Source organism: Sus scrofa, chromosome 13, assembly GCF_054392235.1.
Source record: "Sus scrofa isolate SSC_HxYL_T2T_F1_AM1 chromosome 13, Sscrofa_HxYL_maternal_Yorkshire_Landrace_v2.0, whole genome shotgun sequence".
In the NCBI taxonomy this organism is placed as follows: domain Eukaryota; kingdom Metazoa; phylum Chordata; class Mammalia; order Artiodactyla; family Suidae; genus Sus; species Sus scrofa.
The window spans coordinates 168,633,043-168,653,942 of NC_139395.1; the positions used below are offsets into that span (position 1 = coordinate 168,633,043).

Below are 20,900 nucleotides of genomic sequence, written 5' to 3' on the forward strand. Positions count from 1 at the left end.
GCTGTGAAGATAAAACTTGGAATTAATTGCTTCATAAAACAAACAATCGATCAAACAAAAATTACTCTTTGGGAGACTATAAAGGAGTCCAGAATCTCCACATTGTATTATTCACAAGTCCAGTATACAACACAGAATTTTTACACATATAAATAAACAGTATAATATGATTCACATGTAATGAAACGATAATCAAAGAAAACTGGCCATTGTGAGACCCAATGCTCAAATTAGCAGGCAAGGATCTTAAAGCAGCTATTATAACCATATTCAAAGACATTTACTAAAGAAAAATTAGAAATGATACCAAGAAAATAATAAGAAACCAAATAAAATTTCACAACTGAAAAATGCAATATCTGAAATAAGAGGCTGGAGTGGACATATAGTGATTTTTTTTTTTTTTTTTTAGATAGATACCAATGTTTTCTGACATGGCAGCTTCACATTTTAGGTATAAACACACAACAGAACTGAACTGAATATTATTTTATGTAGTCTTAAACACGGTTCTGTTCAGCCATGTTCGTATGAAATTCTTTTTCATAAAAGGAATAGAGATGGCAGAATAAATTACTTCAGCAACCTTTCATATGCACTGCTTACCACAAGCTTGGAACCACAGCTTTCTTCCAATGGACACGCCTATTCATTAGTTTGTCTTCCTTCTATGCTGATAGGATGAAAAAATAATTCGTATTTTCTACTTCTTTATAAAAACTCATGTAAAGGAATGATTGCTAGTCAAGTTCACAGATACAGTCTCTAAAAAGAAAGTTCACTATATAATATTGCTTCAGAAGGGTATAGAGTAGTCAAAGTTATGTCATTGGATCTCTTGGTATTACTAACTAACCATTCAACAGTTGATCAACCCAACTTCTTACTAATTAGTCTTTATTAAGTGGCAATTAATAACATGGTTTTATTGCATATTTTATAGTTATCCTAGTCTGTAGCTGTGTCAGAGGAAGAGAGCAGTAGTAAAGCCAAGAGTTTGGTTAAAGGCTATCTTAGTATTTCTTAGCTAAACTCCAGGGACATGTTCAGTTTCAACCAGGCATTTTCCTTCTCTAAAACCACAATTTGTTCTGTTACACCATACACAGAACTCTACGTTGAAATTAACACATTCTATTGTAACTGTCCTTTTCTTGCCTACATCCCTTGTCACATTCAACTTTCTTGAGAAGGGTATAAATTGGTACTACTTTCTTTTTTTTTTTTTTTTTTTTATTTTATTTTCCCACTGTACAGCAAGGGGGTCAGGTTATCCTTAGAAGTATACATTGCAATTACAGTTTTTTCCCCCACCCTTTCTTCTGTTGCAACATGAGTATCTAGACATAGTTCTCAATGCTATTCAGCAGGATCTCCTTGTAAATCTATTCTAGGTTGTGTCTGATAAGCCCAAGCTCCCGATCCCTCCCACTCCCTCCCACTCCCTCCCCCTCATGGGGCATCAAGCAACCACAGGGAAAGGGTCACAAAAACTTGATTCCTACTTCCAGACCTCAACAAAATTGAAATATTTAACATGAGAGAGGAAAAAAATGAGGAAAGGAGTTTCATAAGATGTCTGAGGCAATGGTGGTCAGACATAAAAAATAATAAAAACTACAGTGCTGTTTTGCAAAATGAGACGCCTTATTTGGATTGTTCCCCAGTGTAATTCCCAAGTGTGTACTGGGCACACTGCAGGCACCAAATAAAGTTTTCTCATTTCTGAATCAGGGTTTGCAAATCATCTGAAATTTAAGCTAATAAGAACCAACATAAATGTGTAGAAACGACACTCTAATCACTCTAAACCTCACTGAAGATCCTAAAATATATTCCTATTTAAAAAATGAGTCACAAAAGATTAGGAGTCAAATTATCTAAGGAAGTCATCTTCTAGGAAAGATTATATTATGCGAGGTATGCAATTAATAAGGAATATTGAAAAATGAGAGGTATATAGTGAAATGTTTTCTGTTTGTCTCTTACATTCATCACAGGAGAAGCTTTTTAAGGCTAAAGTCCAACATTAGTTATTCACCCAGAAATATTACTAGGTTGAAGAAGATTAATTCATTTAATCTGTACTAGATGAAAATACCCTGCTTTGTTCAATTCTACACTCATGAAGTAACTAATTTATAGACCATCTACTAGTATATCAATTTTTTCATTACATAAACATTTCTGTTTTCAACAGGAATGAAGAAAAATAAAGTAATATTTATTTAGTATATAAAACATTCCAGGGGAAGGTCCTATGCACTTTTCATGTATAGCCTATGTAATACTCAGCACAGTCCTGAATAAGTATTATATTCATTTTACAACTAGGATGATTAAATTCAGAGGGATTAAATTATATATCCAAAGTTGCACAGCTGTTAAATGGTGAGGTTGAGGATTAAACCTCATTCTACCTGGTTCCAAAGTCCGTGCTCTTTCTTTTCACTTGAAATTGATAAAATGCCATTTTGCTCCATAAATCAGTTTCTGACAAGCTTACTTAGTGCAAATCACTTCTGCAGAGCCTACTCACTTGCCCTATGTGGGACTGATAAAATAAAAAGTCTTAACTCATTCCAGCAGTTGAGGCCAGACCCTGGGTCTCCTGATGGAAAAAACCAACTGCCAGGCTGCTAGTATCTGAGGCTAGAAGTCAAATATCTGCTTGCTCACTTGACCTGAATCTAGCCAGAATCAATTCAGGTCATTTGTCAGTAATTAATATGTGCTGAAACAATGTTCTAAACATTCAGGGTTTATAACCTTTTCATTCTAGATGTCTCAAAGATACCAGTGTACAGTCACCTCTTGATTAAGCTGGATGGACAAGTTAACCTTTGAGCTACATCCTGGCACATGAAAAAGAATGGCTCCAATAACTAATGGAGCTGGGAAAGGAAGGACTTTTTTTTTTTAACATAAAAAGAACAAATGGATATAAGAAGAGCACTTAGACACTTCTTACACAAGAAGCAGAATCTTCAGAATATATGCAGCCTTAATAAATGAGTAACCATTAAATAAAAATGTGAAGATGGCACAGTGTTAAAGAATGCTTTTGCCTGATCTCTGGCCTCTGATTGCTCAAATGGCTGTGATTTGCACTTAAGAGCATAGTCACCCTGGCCTATTCATCCCCCATGCTTTCTTGGAGAACATTCAAGATGACCAGAAAGGCACTTACTAGGTGTAGAGAGCACTGAAAATTAGGGGAATTCGGACCTTCAAGGGCAGAAGCCTCCCCCTCACAAATACTGAAGAGTTAAGAAAATATAATCATAAAGCAGGAATAATGAAAACAGCTATCATCACATTCTTTGAGTTAGAAAGCAAAAACCAAGAAACAAATGATGGAGGAAATTTTCAAAAATTATATTTACTATTTGACTGTTTTCCATAAAAGATGAATACAAAATTAATGTCATATGGAGTGGATGGCAATTTAGACACAGGCATCACTTTGTTAGTGAAACCATTGCAGAGCTGGGTTTTGAATGACAGCTGCTCTTCTTGATGTACTTTTCCTGGTATTTAAAAACCTACTTTCCTCTTTGGTAACATGCAGCGGTCTGTCATTCTAGTCAGGTTTAATCTGAGACAAAGATGTTTTTATGAAAGACTAAAAACTACAAAAAATTCCACGTTTGGAGGTAGGATTTCATCAACAAATGTGTTTTTAATGCTTATCTATAATAAGGGTAATAGAAAAGAAAATGAAAATTTTCCTAAATTTGACAAAGGATTATCAATCATGTTGTTTTCAAATAAACAAGTTACCATTTTAAAGCTGGAAAAAGAAATTAGGTATAAACTGGAGATAGCTACTTTTAGACATTATGCTAAAAGTGGTCACAACCTCTTCAAACCACAAATAATCAGTGGGTGTAAATGTCTTATAGTAACTGACATTCCCTTGATCCTTAATAATTTTTGTCCTCTATGTATTTTTTTACTATGCTCTAGTTATCATTACACTTTTGATCATCTGCTGAACTCACCTTTCCTATAACCAATCTTGGCTAAATTACACCTTCTGATTCCCAAAACCTACTCCTTAACAGGACTGAATTTTCTGGAAAAAGTCATATTGATTAACATCATTAGGAATGTATGTCTATACACTTTATCTCCAGTTCAGGAAAGTTATGTTTCTACTTTCTTAAAATTACATCATTACTTGATGCCCTCACTCTTGAATCTTTTTCCTTCTCTACACAGATTCTTTCCCTGAGCCCATGACAAAATATAAACAAGTCAAAAAAAAAAGAGTTGCCATGTGCTCAGCAATAACAAACCTGGAATAGACTAGTAAGGGACATGAAGGAGTAAGCTTGAGGGAGGGCGATATTCTGTATATTGGCTAGGTTGGCTGAATGGCATTGTCAAAATTCATTACACTGACTAATTAGGATCTAAATTCGTGAGAGCTCCCTGGCTGCTTTGCCACTGCTGCAGCTCTGGTTGCTGCTGTGGCACAGATGTGATCCCTGGCCTGAGAACTTCCACATGCTGCAATCGAAAACCAAACCAAACCAAAACAACAACAACAAAAAAGATATAAATTCAAATTGAATCTCAAAAATATATTCAGAAAATGTAGCATGTTTTCTGTTATTTCCTGCACCAAATCACTCACAGACTTTAATCTCTTGTTATCTATTTCTACCACAATATTATTTTGTAGGTACTTTGCCAGAGACAAGCAGAGTCCTCATGTTAAAACCCTATTAATCAGCAAATGTAGTCACCTATTCTGGGAAGGATTATTTCTTGATATGACTTCTTTCTTTCTGCCTACTGATAATAAGATAGTTTCCTGTAAAGTAGGAAATATACTATATTATTCTATGGGCATCCAATGCAGTAAAATTTATTATTTGTCCCAGTGTGCTTACAGTTATGAAGGAGGAAATATAAAGAAAAAACTAGGTCTCTCACTTGAAGACACTTTAAATCTCTTTGTGAATTGAGACCTGATTGTGTTGAGTAACCAAATGCAACCAAAATACAGAAAAATTTCCTTTCTAAAATGCTCACTATTTTTTAAACTAAAAGTTCTGTCAGAACTTTTGTTTGGGAATCAGGATTATGCACAGCATAAACAATGCTAACTTACTAATTACTTTCAATTACTTTTCCATTATATTGCATTTAATAGAGTCAAATATTCCTATAAGTAGAAGCTTTCAGTGAACATTTTGTTAAGCAAAAAAAACCCAAAAGAAAACAAAAAACCTGAACTTACCAACACTACAAAAATATACTTGGACAAGAAAATAAATGCATTTAATTGTCTAAGACATGACTGTCTCTGTTCTATGCACTACCTTGCACAGACATGGAGGTTGACAAATTGGCTCTTTGAGAGCAGCAGATATTTCACAGGCACTAAAGATGGCAAAACAAGCTGCACATTTTGTTAGCTTTTTTTAGCTTGTGGTGAACAAAATACCTGAGCACTATAAGAACCTTCATTATGAAGAATGCAAATATCATAAATTGCCAATCATCCAGATAAAGTAATCTGCAGTCTCTGGGAAATTGCTATTCCTTCTATTGATTAAGTGACTTCAGGCAAAATACTTCAATAACAGAACAAAATCTTTCAAATTCCTAAATAGCTTCATTGCATCTCTGAATCCATGGCCTCAATATTCCACAGTTACGTATTATAATACATTCATATGAAAAATGTAGTAGACATCTGTGTTATCTCCAAAAGTCAACAAAGGATTTCTTTTAGAGTAATTGCAAATTTTAAACTTTTTAAGAGAATTAGTTCAGCCTTGTGATGCAGGAGGTACTCATAGAGTAATCCTCCTTTTCTCAAAACCCTCCAAACTCCCAATTCTTGTAAAATGTGAATCAAAAAACAAGAAAAAATTTATTTTTTTTTAAGTAAAATGCCTTAAGAAAGTGTGTCAAGTTGTTCCACTGTTGGAAAATTCTGTTTTTAAAGTTATGTCACTGAAAGATTGCTATACCTTTACCTTCTTAGCATACAGACTTACTGGACACAGAAACAAACAAATTAGGAAATATATTTGTGAAGATAAAAATTCCATCAGAGCAGGCAGTAAAATGTACACAAGAGAGCCAACATTAAAGAGACAACCACCCTAATAGCTGCTGCCTGGAATAATGCTGTGCTGACATAGTAGAAACAGGACTGAAGGAGATGAAATATTATTTAAATTCAAATGCTAGGATGTTACTTTTGGGTATATACTTTCTAATCAAAATTGCTAAGTGATATTTATTTGTATCCCTTTTCATGATTGAAATACAGTTTTCTTAAAAGGAATGCAACAAAATAAGATTAAAATGCATTATATTTGTTATGCAGTATGTCAGCTATGAAGGAGTAGCTTTTTAAAATAATATCCAAGATACAGGTTTAAGATGGTCATGCTGACACTTTATTATTCTTGTACATATGGATCTGATCTCTCTCAATTTCCAAGTTAAATTTAGAGAGTGCACAGCTAATATTCTGCGTGTCTTGGAAGAGTGCCTGGATAAGAAGACTATGAGAAACGGATGGAAAGGTTAGGCCAGCAATACAGCATTTTAAAGCTGAATGTCACTATGCAATACAAGCTTTGTAAGTACATATTTTATATTAAACTACCTAGGCTTTAATGCTTTTGGAATGGTTGTCAACTGTTTGACTATGTCTAAGAGTAATACTCTGTTTGAAACATCGACATAGACTTCTGTTAGCTTTATGTTCTGCAATTTACTTTGCTATGGACAATGAACAATTGAATAAATCTTACCCTCCCCACCCCCAGTAATTTACTCATATTCATTGATTAACAATGCAATTATTCTTTAAACACATTTCATTTTACACTGTTAAAAATGGGCCTTTTGAAATATACTTCAACTGTAAAAGGAGATTGTCATATTTTAGAAAATATAAAGGCATTTGTTAAAGCTTTAAAGCCAAATAATTTTTATATTTATACATGGATATTATTTTTTCATAAAATTAAATGTTATGTATAATCAAAGATTTTTTGGTATATATATTAGTATTGCCCCCACTCCCCCAAAAGAGTTGCTCTTTCTCTCTCTTTTATGCTTTCTACTTATCTCTGAAAATCTATGTGGCGCCTTGTCAAAAGACATGAGAGGCAAAAAGGCAAAGTATAAATATATTACTAAACAATTTTAATATCTGTCCTGATGATAAGTATTCATTTGATGGCTGTTGAATGGAATGTATTCATTAACTGACCATTCTGCTGTCTTTGGCTACCGACTTCTAGTTTCTTTAAAAAACTTTTGATGAACATGAGATTGTTTTATACTCTTTTCTTTGAGAAATATTTGATGAGTATATTTGGAAGGATATAAAAAAATCTCATAATTAAAATATTTCTGGACTATATTTTCACAGGATTATGGAAATTCTCAAGTAACTCTACTTTCTTCTAGAATAATTAGTGTATCTAATGTGACTATTTATGTTATCAACTTGTAATAAGATTGGTTTGACCTTTGTCAATACATATGGGAGAGCATGTATAACAGGCACTGTCATCTAGAGCCTGAAGTATTGCTTGGTACATAGTAGGCATTCAATAAATATTTAATTAATAAATTAATGAATATCTCTATTTTATCCTAGGTCAAGATATGAGGTGAGAGAGCATGGAAGAGAAAACAATGGACTAGGAGTTAGAAGAAATGGTTTTAGTCCTTTTTTTGTTCTCATGTTGTTTAAGCTATTCATTGTCTTCCCAAATTATCATCTCTATGCTTCATACTATTTCTCTTGCTTGGAATACTTGCCTCCTCTGCTTACTGTGACTGATAGCCACCTAGTTTTTAAGTTTCAGATAACATCACATTCCTTCATATAATTCTGGTTAACCTCAGCCAACAGTGATCTTTCCCCTTCTACACTTAGAAGTTTGTCAACTGACACTTCATTTTATTTACATCTAATTATGTAATGACTTATACTTCTTTTGAAATTTTTAACATAAGTCTTACTTTGCCACCAAGACCCTAATCCCTCAAACTTGAAGATGAATTGTCTCATATAGGTGTTTTACTCGACCATCACAAATTTTTAATGTTAGCTGGTTGCAGATATTCATGTGAGAATGCATGACAAAAAAAAAATTAGTTTTCTAGTTTCTCTTGGAAAAATACAAGATCTGTTCCTACTGGGCCTGTTTTCTTATTTGGGACTGATCAACTAGAGCTGAATAGCTTTTGCCCATTTAGTTCAGGCACATGTTTCTGTCAACCCCCCTAGATTGAACCTGTGGGATAAGTGAGATTATAAACCCTGATGGTACACCATGACAATATAACTACCCCAGTACCTGCTCGCGCTCTCTCTCTCCCTCTCCCTCTCTCTCACACACACTCCATACTTACTTGAAGTCTCTAAAAAGACCAAGGGTGTCTATATATTTCTTAGGCATTGAATATTCAGGATGCTTAAGATTTTTAAAATTATCTAAATTGTCAAGTTATCTTCCTATTTTCTATGTATCCATAAAGCGAAATTCAATTAAAAAATGGTGTTAAAACTACTTTTTATTTTGTAACTTCGCTAATGACATGTTGAGCAATTAGAAACTGAAAAGCCATTTTGACTTCTACATATTGCTATCCAGTGATTTCCCAAGTTCTGTCAAATCTGCTAGCAGATAGCGCAGTTTGGATGGTGGAGGAAGATTCATTTCCTTCTCTCCATTCCTACTGCCTACGTCCTCAGAGTCTGCATTGGGCAAATGTTGCCCCTTGCTGTGTGAGGGTACCTGTCCTTAAAATTAACAGATCTGCACTAAGAGACTGCATTTAGCTTTGATTTCAGATTCCAGAAACCAGAGTCAATTTATAGTCAACAGTAAAAGAGTTGTTTTAGAGCCCAAATTCACTTTCATGGAGCTTGCAAAATAGCACTTCGAAACATTTACAATGATCTAAGAGACGACTGGTGGAATGTTTTGGCACCAGCAAGTCTGGCGTGCAGCTCTCAAGACAAGTGGCATTTCAACCTATATCCTACTTGACTTATAGAAGTACTGTATGTGAGAGAAACAGGAAATCTGCACAGCACTTTTAAAGCAGTGCGGTGAATTATAAATTAATGAGGGTTTAGTATGGGAAGGGAATAACATCTGCAGAAGAGCGGATTTCATAAAGACAAAAGGGAAAAAGGTTTCCCTTAATAAAACATAACCTTTCTGCATGCACAATCAATTCTCAATTAGTCATACCAGGGAGAGTATCCACCACAGACTGTCAAACTGCCTCACTTTAACTGCTTCCTTTCCCACACTGTTTTCTGATTCTGCCTCCTCTCACCCAAGATGTTCCTTGAATTAATATTTCCAACAATTTTCCTCAGTCTGTTTCTGCCATCAAAAAATCCAATTTTCTTTTTATTTCAAAAGTCTCTATTGCATGGTACAGCTTTTCCTCCCACAGTTTCCTGGCCCTTCTCTGACCAAGCCTAATGTTTAGTCAATCAGAGTGGGTAAGAAGCCAGAAGAGAACAGGAACTCAGAGGAGAAATGATTTCCCTAGGAAGTTCTGCAATTCCTTCTTTATACCTCTTTAATGAGTATTCAGCAATGAAGTCATCATTTTGGAAGTTCAAAGAGACTACAGAGAAATTTGTTGGACTGTTTTCAAAGTTCAATTTAATAATTGGGGATTGAGTACTTACTATGTGCCAAGGCCCTTGCTAGGTACCACAGGAGAAAGAGCTCCATGCCCTACAGGGGCTTACAGTCTCATTGGAAGAGAAAATAGAAGATAATTTTTACAAATAACCAAGACATACAACAGGGCTTGTATCAGAGTAGCACCATAATGCATTACCCATCTTAAAGCAGGCAGGTGGCCATTCAGCAATTTCATCAGTAGACATTAACTGAATATTCGCTATTTGTCAGATGCCCTGTAAAGCTCTGGTGATATCAAGATGAACAAGATAATGTCCTTACTTCACAAGCTATTAGGAAAGTAATGCAAGGAAACAAACAGTTACAAACATTGAGATTAAAATGCTCACTTAAGCACTGTGTAGAAAAGATGGCTAAGTGAGCATCAAAGATATAGTTTCTCTCTCTGTCCAGGAATGGGCAGGAGTGCCAAGAAAGTTTTCACCAAGGAGATGCACCTTGAAGGGCAAAGACAGAAAGGCATCTATCTCACACTGAGGCACCAGGGTGTGCAGAGACTTGGAAGTGTAAGAGAACATTCTGCATTCTGAATGGTGAGTGTACTCATGGGATCTGACCTGGGGTGCTAGGAGATGAAGCAGGGCAGAAATACGATCCTGGGAAGCTTTGTATGTGTTAAGTACCCAACACAGTGCCTGGTACAGAAGAGGTGTTAGAAATTTATGTGAATTAATGAGTGAATAAGGAGTTTGGCTTTTACCCTAAGGATGGGACATATTTATAGAAAGATATATATTTGGGGAAAGTCCCTAAGAGATGAATGTGATGGTTGGGTTGGAGGGACTGAGATGAAAGGTACAGGGACCAGACAGGACATTCCTACAGTGGTCCATGTACGATGTGAGCCCCCAATAAAAGAGGAGCTGAAAAACAGGAGAAGAGCTATTTCAGAAGTTAAATGACACAGCTTGTTGAATAACTGGATATGAGGAAGTAAGAGAGAGCTCAAACATGAAAACGTCCTGCTCTGTCCCACCCAGTATGTGAATCATCTCTTTGCCCAGCATATCTAGCTAGCCCTTCATGTAGATAGGGAATCTGGGAAGAAAAGCAGGTTTAGTATCCACCTAAGCTATCACATGCTTAGCAGAAATTCTTTAGGTACCTATTTGAGGTTTACCTTATTTTTATTTAGATAATTTTTTAAAAAGCCTAAATATCCAGTTTACCAATTAAGCTTAAATTAGAAAGTAAATTTTTTGAGTAGGTATGTCCTCACAGAGCAATAAGAAGTGATAGCCAATAGCTTAATTTAAAAATGAGACAAAAAACAAAACCTTAAAAACTAAAAAACAAACAAAACTAAAGCAGTCTTTATTTCTGCATGCTTAGTGATATTTAACATTTCGTTATGTGTTGAAGTAGAATTCTGCCTTTACCCACATAGGTCTGTCTGGTTTTTTAACAAAAGACAATGGTACACCCACTTTCACTAACAAGTAAAGCACATGACTCCTCACTTAAAGGAGCAGCACAGAACCACAGTATTCAAAGTACTTTCCAGAAAAAGTAACCTTGAACTTAACACTGCTTAATATACAGTAGTTCCCACCTCATCTGCAGTCTTGATTTCTGTGGTTTCAGTTGTTCTTGGTCAACTACAGTCCAAAAATGTTAAATGGAAAATTCCAGAAATAAACATAAGTTTTAAATTGCTTGCTGTTCTGAGTAGATGAAATCTTGCACCGTCCTGCGCCATCCCACCCAGGATGTGAATTGTCTCTTTGCCCAGCATATCTAGCCTATTTGTCACTTAGTAGTGGGTGACTTGGTAGCCACCAAGTTATCATATCAGCTACAGATTTATCACAGTGCCTTGTGCTCAAGTCACCTTTATTTTACTTAAAAATGATCCTAAATTGCCAAAGCAATAATGCTGGCAATTCAGATTTGCCAAAGAGAAGCCATAAAGTGCTTCCTTTAAGTGAGAAGATGAAAGTTCTTGTCTCCATAAGGAAAGAAAAAAAAATCATATCCTGTGTTGTTAAGATCTACGATAAGAAGGAGTCTTCTTTCTGTGAAATTGTGAAGAAAAAGAAATTTCAAATAGTTGTACTGTTGCACCTCAAACTGAAAGTTATGACCAGTGTGGGGAAAGTGCTTAATTAAGATGGGAAAAGCATTAAATCTGTGCAGTAAGATATTCTTAGAGAGACCACCATATTCTCATAACTTTTATTACAGTGTATTGTTATAACTGTTCTATTTTATTTTATTTTATTTTATTTTATCTTATTTTATTTTTTGTCTTTTTTGCCATTTCTTGGGCTGCTCCCACGGCATATGGAGGTTCCCAGGCTAGGGGTTTAATCGGAGCTATAGCCGCCTACACCAGAGCCATAGCAACGCAGGATCTGAGCCGCGTCTGCAACCTACAACCACAGCTCAGGGCAACACTGGATCCTTAACCCACTGAGCGAGGCCAGGGATCGAACCTGCAACCTCATGGTTTCTAGTCGGATTCGTTAATCACTGAGCCACGACGGGAACTCCTGTTCTATTTTATTATTATGGTATCTCTTACAATGCCTAATTTATAAACTAAACTTTATCATATGTATGTATGTCAATATAGGAGAAAAACACAGTATATACTAAATAGGGTACAGTTTTGGCAGTTTCAAGCATCCATGGAGAGACTACAGTATATCAAGCATTTATTTGAATGAAATAACTTCCTAAGATTGTATGATGATTCTTAAACCAGCAAGTCCTCTAAAATGTATCTCTGGGTTAAGTGAGTCCTGTGGTTGCAGACACTGAGCTGCAGTGTGTTGGTTCAGCTATAAAGTTTATTTGAACTGCCTGTAGGAAGATTAGAAGAAATACATCTGGGAAACCAGCAACAAGTGTGTGGTTTAGGAGGTTCTTTAGCAGAATACCAGTACCTTTTCATTCATTCAAGCTATATTTATTGTTTTTGTTTTGTTTGTTGTTTTTTTAGGGCTGTACCTGCAGCATATGGAAGTTCCCAGGTTAGGGCTTGAATCAGACCTACAGCTGCTGGCCTATGCCACATCCATATCAGTCAGATCCAAGCTGTGTCTGTGACCTACACCACAGCAATACCAGATCCGTGACTCACTGAGCAAGGCCAGGGATCAAACCCTCATCCTCATGGATCCTAGTCAGGTTCATGATCCACTGAGCCACAATGGGAACCCCCAAGATATATTTATTGATTATTTGTAATTTATCAGATACTGTGCTAGGTTTTAGAGATAAAATATGATGAATAATACAGAACCACTGCTATTAAGAAGCTTTCAAAACCATGGTGAAGAAAGATGATTAAATAAATATTATACAATGTTGTAAATGCAATGATACTGATACGTCTCAAATGCCAGGACTATGAGGGAGGGGTACCTAGCAACACCATTCTAGGAATGCATGAGGGATTTCTGAGCAGTGTTTTGAGCAAGCGAGTGAGGAGTTGTAAGACAAGCCAGGTAGAGTTAAGAGAACATATGGGAAGACATGTAAACACCAGAAAGTTTTTCTCAGGCCTGGAAATAGTCCTGATTCTTCTGCACATCTGAGCACAGGAACTTGCAGCATATATGACATTTCCCCATTTTTGTAGGCTGCTAGTCACTTGTGCCTTCCTCTAGCAAATGAACAGCACTTCCTAACACACACTTCGTACTATCATTCCCCAACCTCATCTTATTTGTTTTACTTAATTCATCTGTGTCCTGAACTCCTAGTTTTCTTAACATTATTTTAAAGTCTTTAAAATCTATTCTGTAAGGAATATTAAGCCCTTTACCATAAGGCAGAGTATAGATAAATAAATAATTCTAGTGGGGGTCACAATAATAGCAACATCATTTAGAACAAAGGCAAATAATTCTAAGCACATCAGTGTGTAATTGATATTCATGATGACCAGCCCTAAATTGTTAAGAAATGTTTAAGCTTCGTATGGTCTACATAATAATGCACATTAGTTTCAAAGAGTCAGATCATTTTTAAACTGTTAATTTTACATATTTGTGTAAATATTTGTAAATAAAATTACGAACCTTTAGATAGAAAACATGACTAACTGGAACTATTTTTCACTGAAGTCCATAACAAACAGAAGCTTTCAAGTGTTTAACTTAGAAATACTTTTATTTTAATATAATGCAGCTAAAAATCTACCTATGGACTTTACTGTACTCATTTAAGATGAAACATATCACCTTTTTGTACTCCAATGAGTTTGAGTTGACTGCACATCCACATGTAAAATGCAAATAGGAGTTCAGGGAAACCCTATATAGTTGCTTTATGTATTATTCAAGCTTGGATAAATAATTATCACACAAACTATGAATATACTTCTGCTGAAAATGCATACAAAAACAGCAGGAAAGGATGCTTTGTATCTACTGTAACACTGATATTATTTATAAGGACTCAATTTACTGAAAAACTTACCAGTATTTATTTGCATTTTGTCACTGGAAATTTGTACCTTAAGTCATTCAATTTATACTTTTAAGTTTGTCATTCATGTGTACTGTTCCTACATTGCCTTTTCTGCATCTTTTAGTGTGTGTTTTTGTCTTTTCTGTATTTTGCATTTATCATTTCCAATAATTTTTTATGGAAATCAGAACTTGGGTAAACCATACATCCAACAAAGCTTATGAATAATGTTTTAGTTTAATTATCTTAAAAAGACAAGGGTTTGACTTAACTTCTTTCAGTAGCTGAGCAAGTGTGTGTTGTTACATGATATTATTAATTCAACAAATGTTAATGAGCATCTACTGTGAGCCAGCACCATTCCATTCTATGCAGCAGTGAACACTGAGGAGTAATTTATTTATCATTTCCCTTTCAAATGGGATATCACTGGACACTACCAGTTATTAAATGAAGGAGCCATGACCAAAATACAAGCTAACTGATTCAGGGTCCACCTTCCAAACTTTTGAAATACTCAGCTTCCCATGGTTAATACAGAGGAAAGTATATTGAAAGACAGCGAGACAGTATCCTGATTACACAGTTCAGTACCTGGATACAGTCAAGCCTACAGCCATCTGTACCCTTGTACTTCCTAGCACTCCAAGCCAATAAATTCTCTTTTTATCCTAAAATAGTTTGTTTGTAATTAGTTGATACTCAATGAAACCTGGCTAATAGATAGTATTCTTTTTTGTGATTAGCTCTATGAGTATGAATAAGAGAAGTATTATTTGATTATAGTGTTGGATGATAAAAGCAAAGCAGTTGTCATAAACCTGCAAGGACTTTCACAATCTCATTTTAAAAATTATAAATACAATGTTATCGCCCTTTTAATAGGGCAGCTGTGTGTTCTGTGCTCTTAAGCAAGTGACTTAATCTCGCAGTGCCTCTGTTTTTTCATGTGTATAATGGATAAAATAATAGCATGTAAGAATGATGGGAGGATAAGATGAAAGGAAATAGTATATTTTATTTTATATGAAATTTTAAAATGTGCTTGACAAATTTAAAGTACTCATGTATAATACAAATACTATTATTACTATTAGTTTTCTCAAAAAGGATGTAAGGCACTCACACAATTAAAGAAACACTACCCTATACTTTCATGACTATTTTATTTTAGAGTTATGTGGGATAACCATGATCAATTCAAAGTATTTTAAATCCTTTTCGGAATGCTAAATGGGTCTATGTGAGGTGGTATTGGGAGATGACAATTGGCCTGGGTCATTGAGAAGAAGAATGATATAAAATCTGCACACCAATTTTGGTATAGCTTCTACAAAAATGCCTCTGCTTCTGCAGAGCAAAAGAGAATGACACTGAGGGAAAATATGGAGTCTCAGTCAATATCAGGAGGAAAAGAAGGAAAGAGAAGAGTGATTCCAAGCGTGGGAAACACAAAAGTACAGGGAAATACCATGACATTGTGATTTATTGGTGGAGTATTTCAACCATTACTTGCAGTGGCTTCTCTATGTTGTATATGAAGCACTTCCAAACTGGTAAATTTGTGGCAAACAATGAATTATTATTATTATTAGTTGGCAATGAATTATTACTATAATTATTATTAATATCATTTGGAAAGCAATAAGTAGTACCCAGAAGGCAGTAAATATATAAAAACTTTTTGATTCAAAGACATCAGGACCTATCATACTTTATCTGTTAATGACAGATGTGGTAGTATAGCACAATTGACTAGTTTGGGTTCAATTGCCAGCATTTTAAAAAAGTAATCATTTGGAAAAAGATGAGAAAACAATCCATATGATGAAGGTAGTATACTTCCATTGAGGTATACAAACAATACCATCATTCTCGTGGTGATTTTCCTCCTCTAGTTCTCATTAGTTTCATCCCATTAAAATTTTTGACAAATGTAAATCCTATAAGGCTGATTAGTTTGATTAACCTAATAAAGAAAAAAAGTCAGCCACTTATCAACCTTCACCTGACATTGACATAAAGTCTTTACATGGCACAGTTCCTGGGTTTTGTCATTTGAAAAAGGGGCAAGGGATAGCTAGTAGAATGAATAGGGTTTCAGTGCAACGGATTAATTAAGCAACTCTCAGGAATGATATTGAGAGGTAACTGATTAATTGAACATTGAAGCCATCTAATCAAATAGTAGACACAATAAATATGTTTCTTCAGAGATAAATTATGCCTTGATTAGCATATTCATTTATAGAGTTGAATTAACTCTTTATGTGCTTTTTAAGTTTGCTTAGCTGGAAATAGCCATGTGCTATAGACTCTCTTTCATGTCATTCTAAAAATGCCTGGTGAACATGCCTGTATTCCTTCAAGATTTGAGCAGTTTATTCATTAAATATTCAAGCTTTTTGTTCACAAAAAAGTGAAGAACCAACTGAATCATTATTATTCCACACAACCTGCAGTGAGACAAAGCATACAACTGTATCAAAGATGAATCACTAAGATCCTATTTTATGTTGAACCCAAGGTTTGATAAAAAAGAGAGAGCATATAGTTAAGAAAACATTAAAGCCAAAGATCCACCAAGCTACTTAAATATGAAAATATGTCTTTTGAGATGTGAAAATATGGTTATTATTTTTTTTCATATGAGGCTATGGAAAATAATGGTCATGTTACAGCTACAAAGTTTCAGTAAAATAAAGGTTGGATCTTAAATCACGGCAAGTGGGAGAAAATAAATTCAGAGTGCATGTAAAGCAGTTTATTTGTGCTTAAATTATCTTCCTTTTTGCCTATACTGAAGCCCTGCCCCTGATTTTTGACACCGGAGCAGCATCCAGTTGTCACAGCTGTGCAGCTCAATGAATAGCAAGACTCTGCTCCCTGTGCTTGTATGTGCTCATCATGAAAGGGGGTCTGTCACCCTCCACTGCAGAGGCAAGCTCCCTGCCAGCCTGGAGGAACTGAGCTTCATGGGGGAGGGGCAGAAAATCCCAGAGATAAAAAACATGGCCTTGTCAGCATCCGAGCCCTGGCAACATCTAGTCCTAAAGCAGAGTTCTGATTGAGTTCCTGTGTCAATGATTTTCTTACAGAAATTCAAGCTCCATCCAAGGGACAGCTCTCCAGGACAGAGAGCCTGTGAATGTCTCTGGTGCCACAGATGTCATGTAGAAAATTGGATGGAGCCATGGTTACTCATCTCTCTGAGTTGGAATTGGCTAAAAAGGCAGTGTCACGTGTAGAGGCAAGATGTCTCAGAGCTGTTGGCTGAAAAGGGATTCAGAAGATTATTGGAATTGTTTATTTTGATAGAGACTAAAGAACTAGAAAGGACTTTTTTTTTAGCGTAAGGCATTTCATCAGATGAGTGATGAATAATTTTATACCAACCAATATTTTATGCATTTATATATGTAGTTTATGTATATCACATTTCTACTGTTTATAAAATCCTAAGGTTGAAAGTTTTATAAACAGAAAGAAATAGGGAGTTCCAGTCATGGCTTAGCAGATTATGAACCTGACTAGGATCCATGAGGATGCAGGTTCAATCCCTGGCCTCACTCAGTCAGTCAAGGATCTGGCATTGCTGTGAGCTGTGGTATGGTTCACAGATGCAGCCTGGATCCCACATTGCTGTGGCTGTGGCACAGGCTGGCGGCTATAGCTCCGATTTGACGCCTAGCCTTGTAACTTCCATGTGCCGAAAGTACAGCCCTATAAAATATGTACAATATTAAGTTTTAAATTGATCAGAAAAAGAAAAGTCTGTCAATTGGAACAGAATTGCTTTCAGAATGTTACTGAAATACTTCAGTTCAGCTTCAGACGACCTTTAAACAACTAACCTTTCCTCTTAAAAAAAAAAAAAAAGCATCTCCTATTTCATTAGAATTTCGTGATCACAACTGTTTTTCATTAGTGGTGGTGATCTACATATCAAGAGTTTATGTTTAACAAAAATAAAAGAAAAATTTTTTCTTCTTTTGCTTTTTAGGCCTGAAACTGTGGCATATGGAAGTTCCCAGGACAGGAGTTGAATTGGAGCTGCAGCTGCTGGCCTACACCACAGCCACAGCAACATGGAAGGCAAACCGAGTCTGTAACCTACACCACAGCTCACAGCAACACCAGACCCTTAACCCACTGAGCAAGGCCAGGGATCGAACCCGCATCCTCATGGATCCTAGTTGGGTTTGTTAACCTCTGAGCCATGAAGGGAACTCCCTAAATTTAAAAAAAAAAAAAAAAAAAAAAGAATAAAAAAGGAGTTCATATTAAACACAGACATCTAGAAATCTATATGAAAAATTATAATCAGGATAATAAAGCATCTTTCTCCTCGTAATTTTGGTTTACTCCTTGGAGCATTATAAAGGGAAAAATAAATACATCCTATCATTCCATATGTGTTTATTGGTAACAATGCTATGAAGGAAGACTGAACTCCATTCTACTGCCAAACATCAGCATTACTTGATAACAAAAGCAGAGCACTTGTCAAAAACATGCTAGAACTTATGGGAGTTCCCATTGTGACTCAGTGGAAACAAATCTGACTAGCATCAATGAGGACATAGGTTCAATCTCTGGCCTTGCCCAATGGGTTAAGGATCTGGCATTGCCATGAGCTGTGGTATAGGGTTGCAGACATGGACTTAAAAAAAAAAAAAAAAAAAGCTAGTACTTGGACAATTATAGTTTTTTAAATTATAAGCATAAACCTGTCTTCCTTTTAATAAGTAGTGATTTGCCTTTAAAAACATATTCAGGGAGTTCCCGTCGTGGCGCAGTGGTTAATGAATCCGACTAGGAACCATGAGTTGCGGGTTCGGTCCCTGCCCTTGCTCAGTGGGTTAACGATTTGGTGTTGCCGTGAGCTGTGATGTAGGTCGCAGAGGCGGCTTGGATCCCGCGTCGCTGTGGTTCTGGCGTAGGATGGCAGCCACAGCTCCGATTGGACCCCTAGCCTGGAAACCTCCATATGCCGCGGGAGCACCCCAAGAAATGGCAAAAAGACAAAAAAAATAAATAAACAAAAAATAAAAATAAAAATATATTCAATTCCTTTAAAATCTGAAATGTAAAAATCCTTAACAAAATATTAGCAAACCAAATTCAACAGTACATTAAAAGAATTTACTCCAGGGATGAAAAGAGTGGTTCAATATTCACAAATCAATCACATGATATACCACATTAACAAAATGAAGGATGAAAATCATATGATCATCTCAATAAATTGAGACAAAGCATTTAAAAAATTCAAAATCCATTTATAAAAACTCTCAACAAAGTGGGTACATAAGGGACATACACCAACATAATAAAGACCGTGTATTATAAAGACAAACCCAGACATAACATAATACTCAACAGAAAAAAGCTAAAAGCTTTTCCTCTAAGATCAGGAACAAGACAAGAATGTTTACTATTACCCCTTTTATTCAAAATAGTATTAGAAATCCTAGGCAGAGCAATCAGGACTCCCCCAAAAAAGGGGGTTAAAGTTATCCAAATTGGAAAGAAAGACATTAAACTTTTGCAGATGATATTCAACTATATATAGACAACCCTAAAGATAGCACCAAAACCTATTAAAACTAATAAATGAATTTAGGAAGTTTGTAGGATTATAAAAATTGACATACAGGAATCTGCTGCATTTCTCTACACTAGTAATGAACTATCAGAGAAATTAAGAAAATAATCCCACTTACAATTGGATCAAGAAAATAAATTACCTGGGAATAAATTTAAGGAAACAAAAGAACTGTACTCTGAAAACTATAGGACATTGAGGAAAAAACTTGAAGATGACACAAATAAATGGAAAGATATATTATGCTCATGGATCAGAAGAATTAAAATCATTAAAATGTCCATACTACCCAAGGAAATCTACAGATTCATTGTAGTCCCTATTAAAATAGTCATTTTTCACCACCTCACACCAGTCAGAATAGCCATCATTAATAAGTCCACAAATAACAAATGCTGGAGAGTGTGTGGAGAAAAGGAAACCCTCCTGCACTGTTGGTGGGAATGTAAATTGGTACAACCACTATGGAGAACAGTAGGAAAGTACCTTAGAAAACCATATAGAGAACTACCAAATGACCCAGCAATCCCACTCTTGGGCATATATCCAGACAAAACTTTTCTTGAAAAACACACGCATACCCTCATGTTCATTGCAGCACTATTCACAATATTCAAAACATGGAAACAACCTAAATGTCCATTGACAAATGACTGGATTAAGAAGATGAGGTATATATATACAATGGAATACTACTCAGCCATAAAACAGAACAAATGAATGCCATTTGCAGCAAATGGATAGAACTAGAGACTCTCATACTAAGTGAAGTTAAGTCAGAAAGAGAAAGACAAATACCATATGATATCACTTATATCTGGAAACTAACATACAGCACAAATGAACATTTCCACAGAAAAGAAAATCATGGACATGGAGAATAGACTTGTGTTTGCCAAGAGGGAGGGGGGAGGGGAGGGACTGGGAATTTGGGGTTAATAGATGCAAACTATTGCCTTTGGAATGGATAAGCAGTGGGATCCTGCTGTATAGCACTGGGAACTATGTCTGGTCACTTGTGATGGAGCATGATAAGTGAGAAAAAAGAATGTATATATTTATTTGTGACTGGGTCACCATGCTATACAGCAGAAAACTGACAGAACATTGTAAACCAGCTATAATGGAAAAAATAAAAATCATTTAAAAAA

At 35.5% G+C, this 20,900-nt stretch overlaps 1 protein-coding gene and 2 long non-coding RNA genes across 8 annotated transcripts in view; 1 reads left to right on the forward strand and 2 right to left on the reverse strand.

The window, feature by feature from the left end:
* Nucleotides 1-20,900, reverse strand: part of ALCAM (activated leukocyte cell adhesion molecule) — a 204,304-nt gene that overhangs the window by 110,286 nt on the left and 73,118 nt on the right. The gene's annotated exons all lie outside the window — the stretch shown is intronic.
* Nucleotides 393-11,374, forward strand: LOC146397757 (uncharacterized). The gene is made up of 2 exons (XR_014824902.1): nucleotides 393-3,890; nucleotides 4,705-11,374. It is a non-coding gene; the product is annotated as an uncharacterized LOC146397757 (long non-coding RNA).
* LOC146397758 (uncharacterized) lies at nucleotides 12,633-19,125 on the reverse strand. The gene is made up of 2 exons (XR_014824911.1): nucleotides 18,352-19,125; nucleotides 12,633-17,671 (listed from the first exon to the last, which is right to left on the reverse strand). It is a non-coding gene; the product is annotated as an uncharacterized LOC146397758 (long non-coding RNA).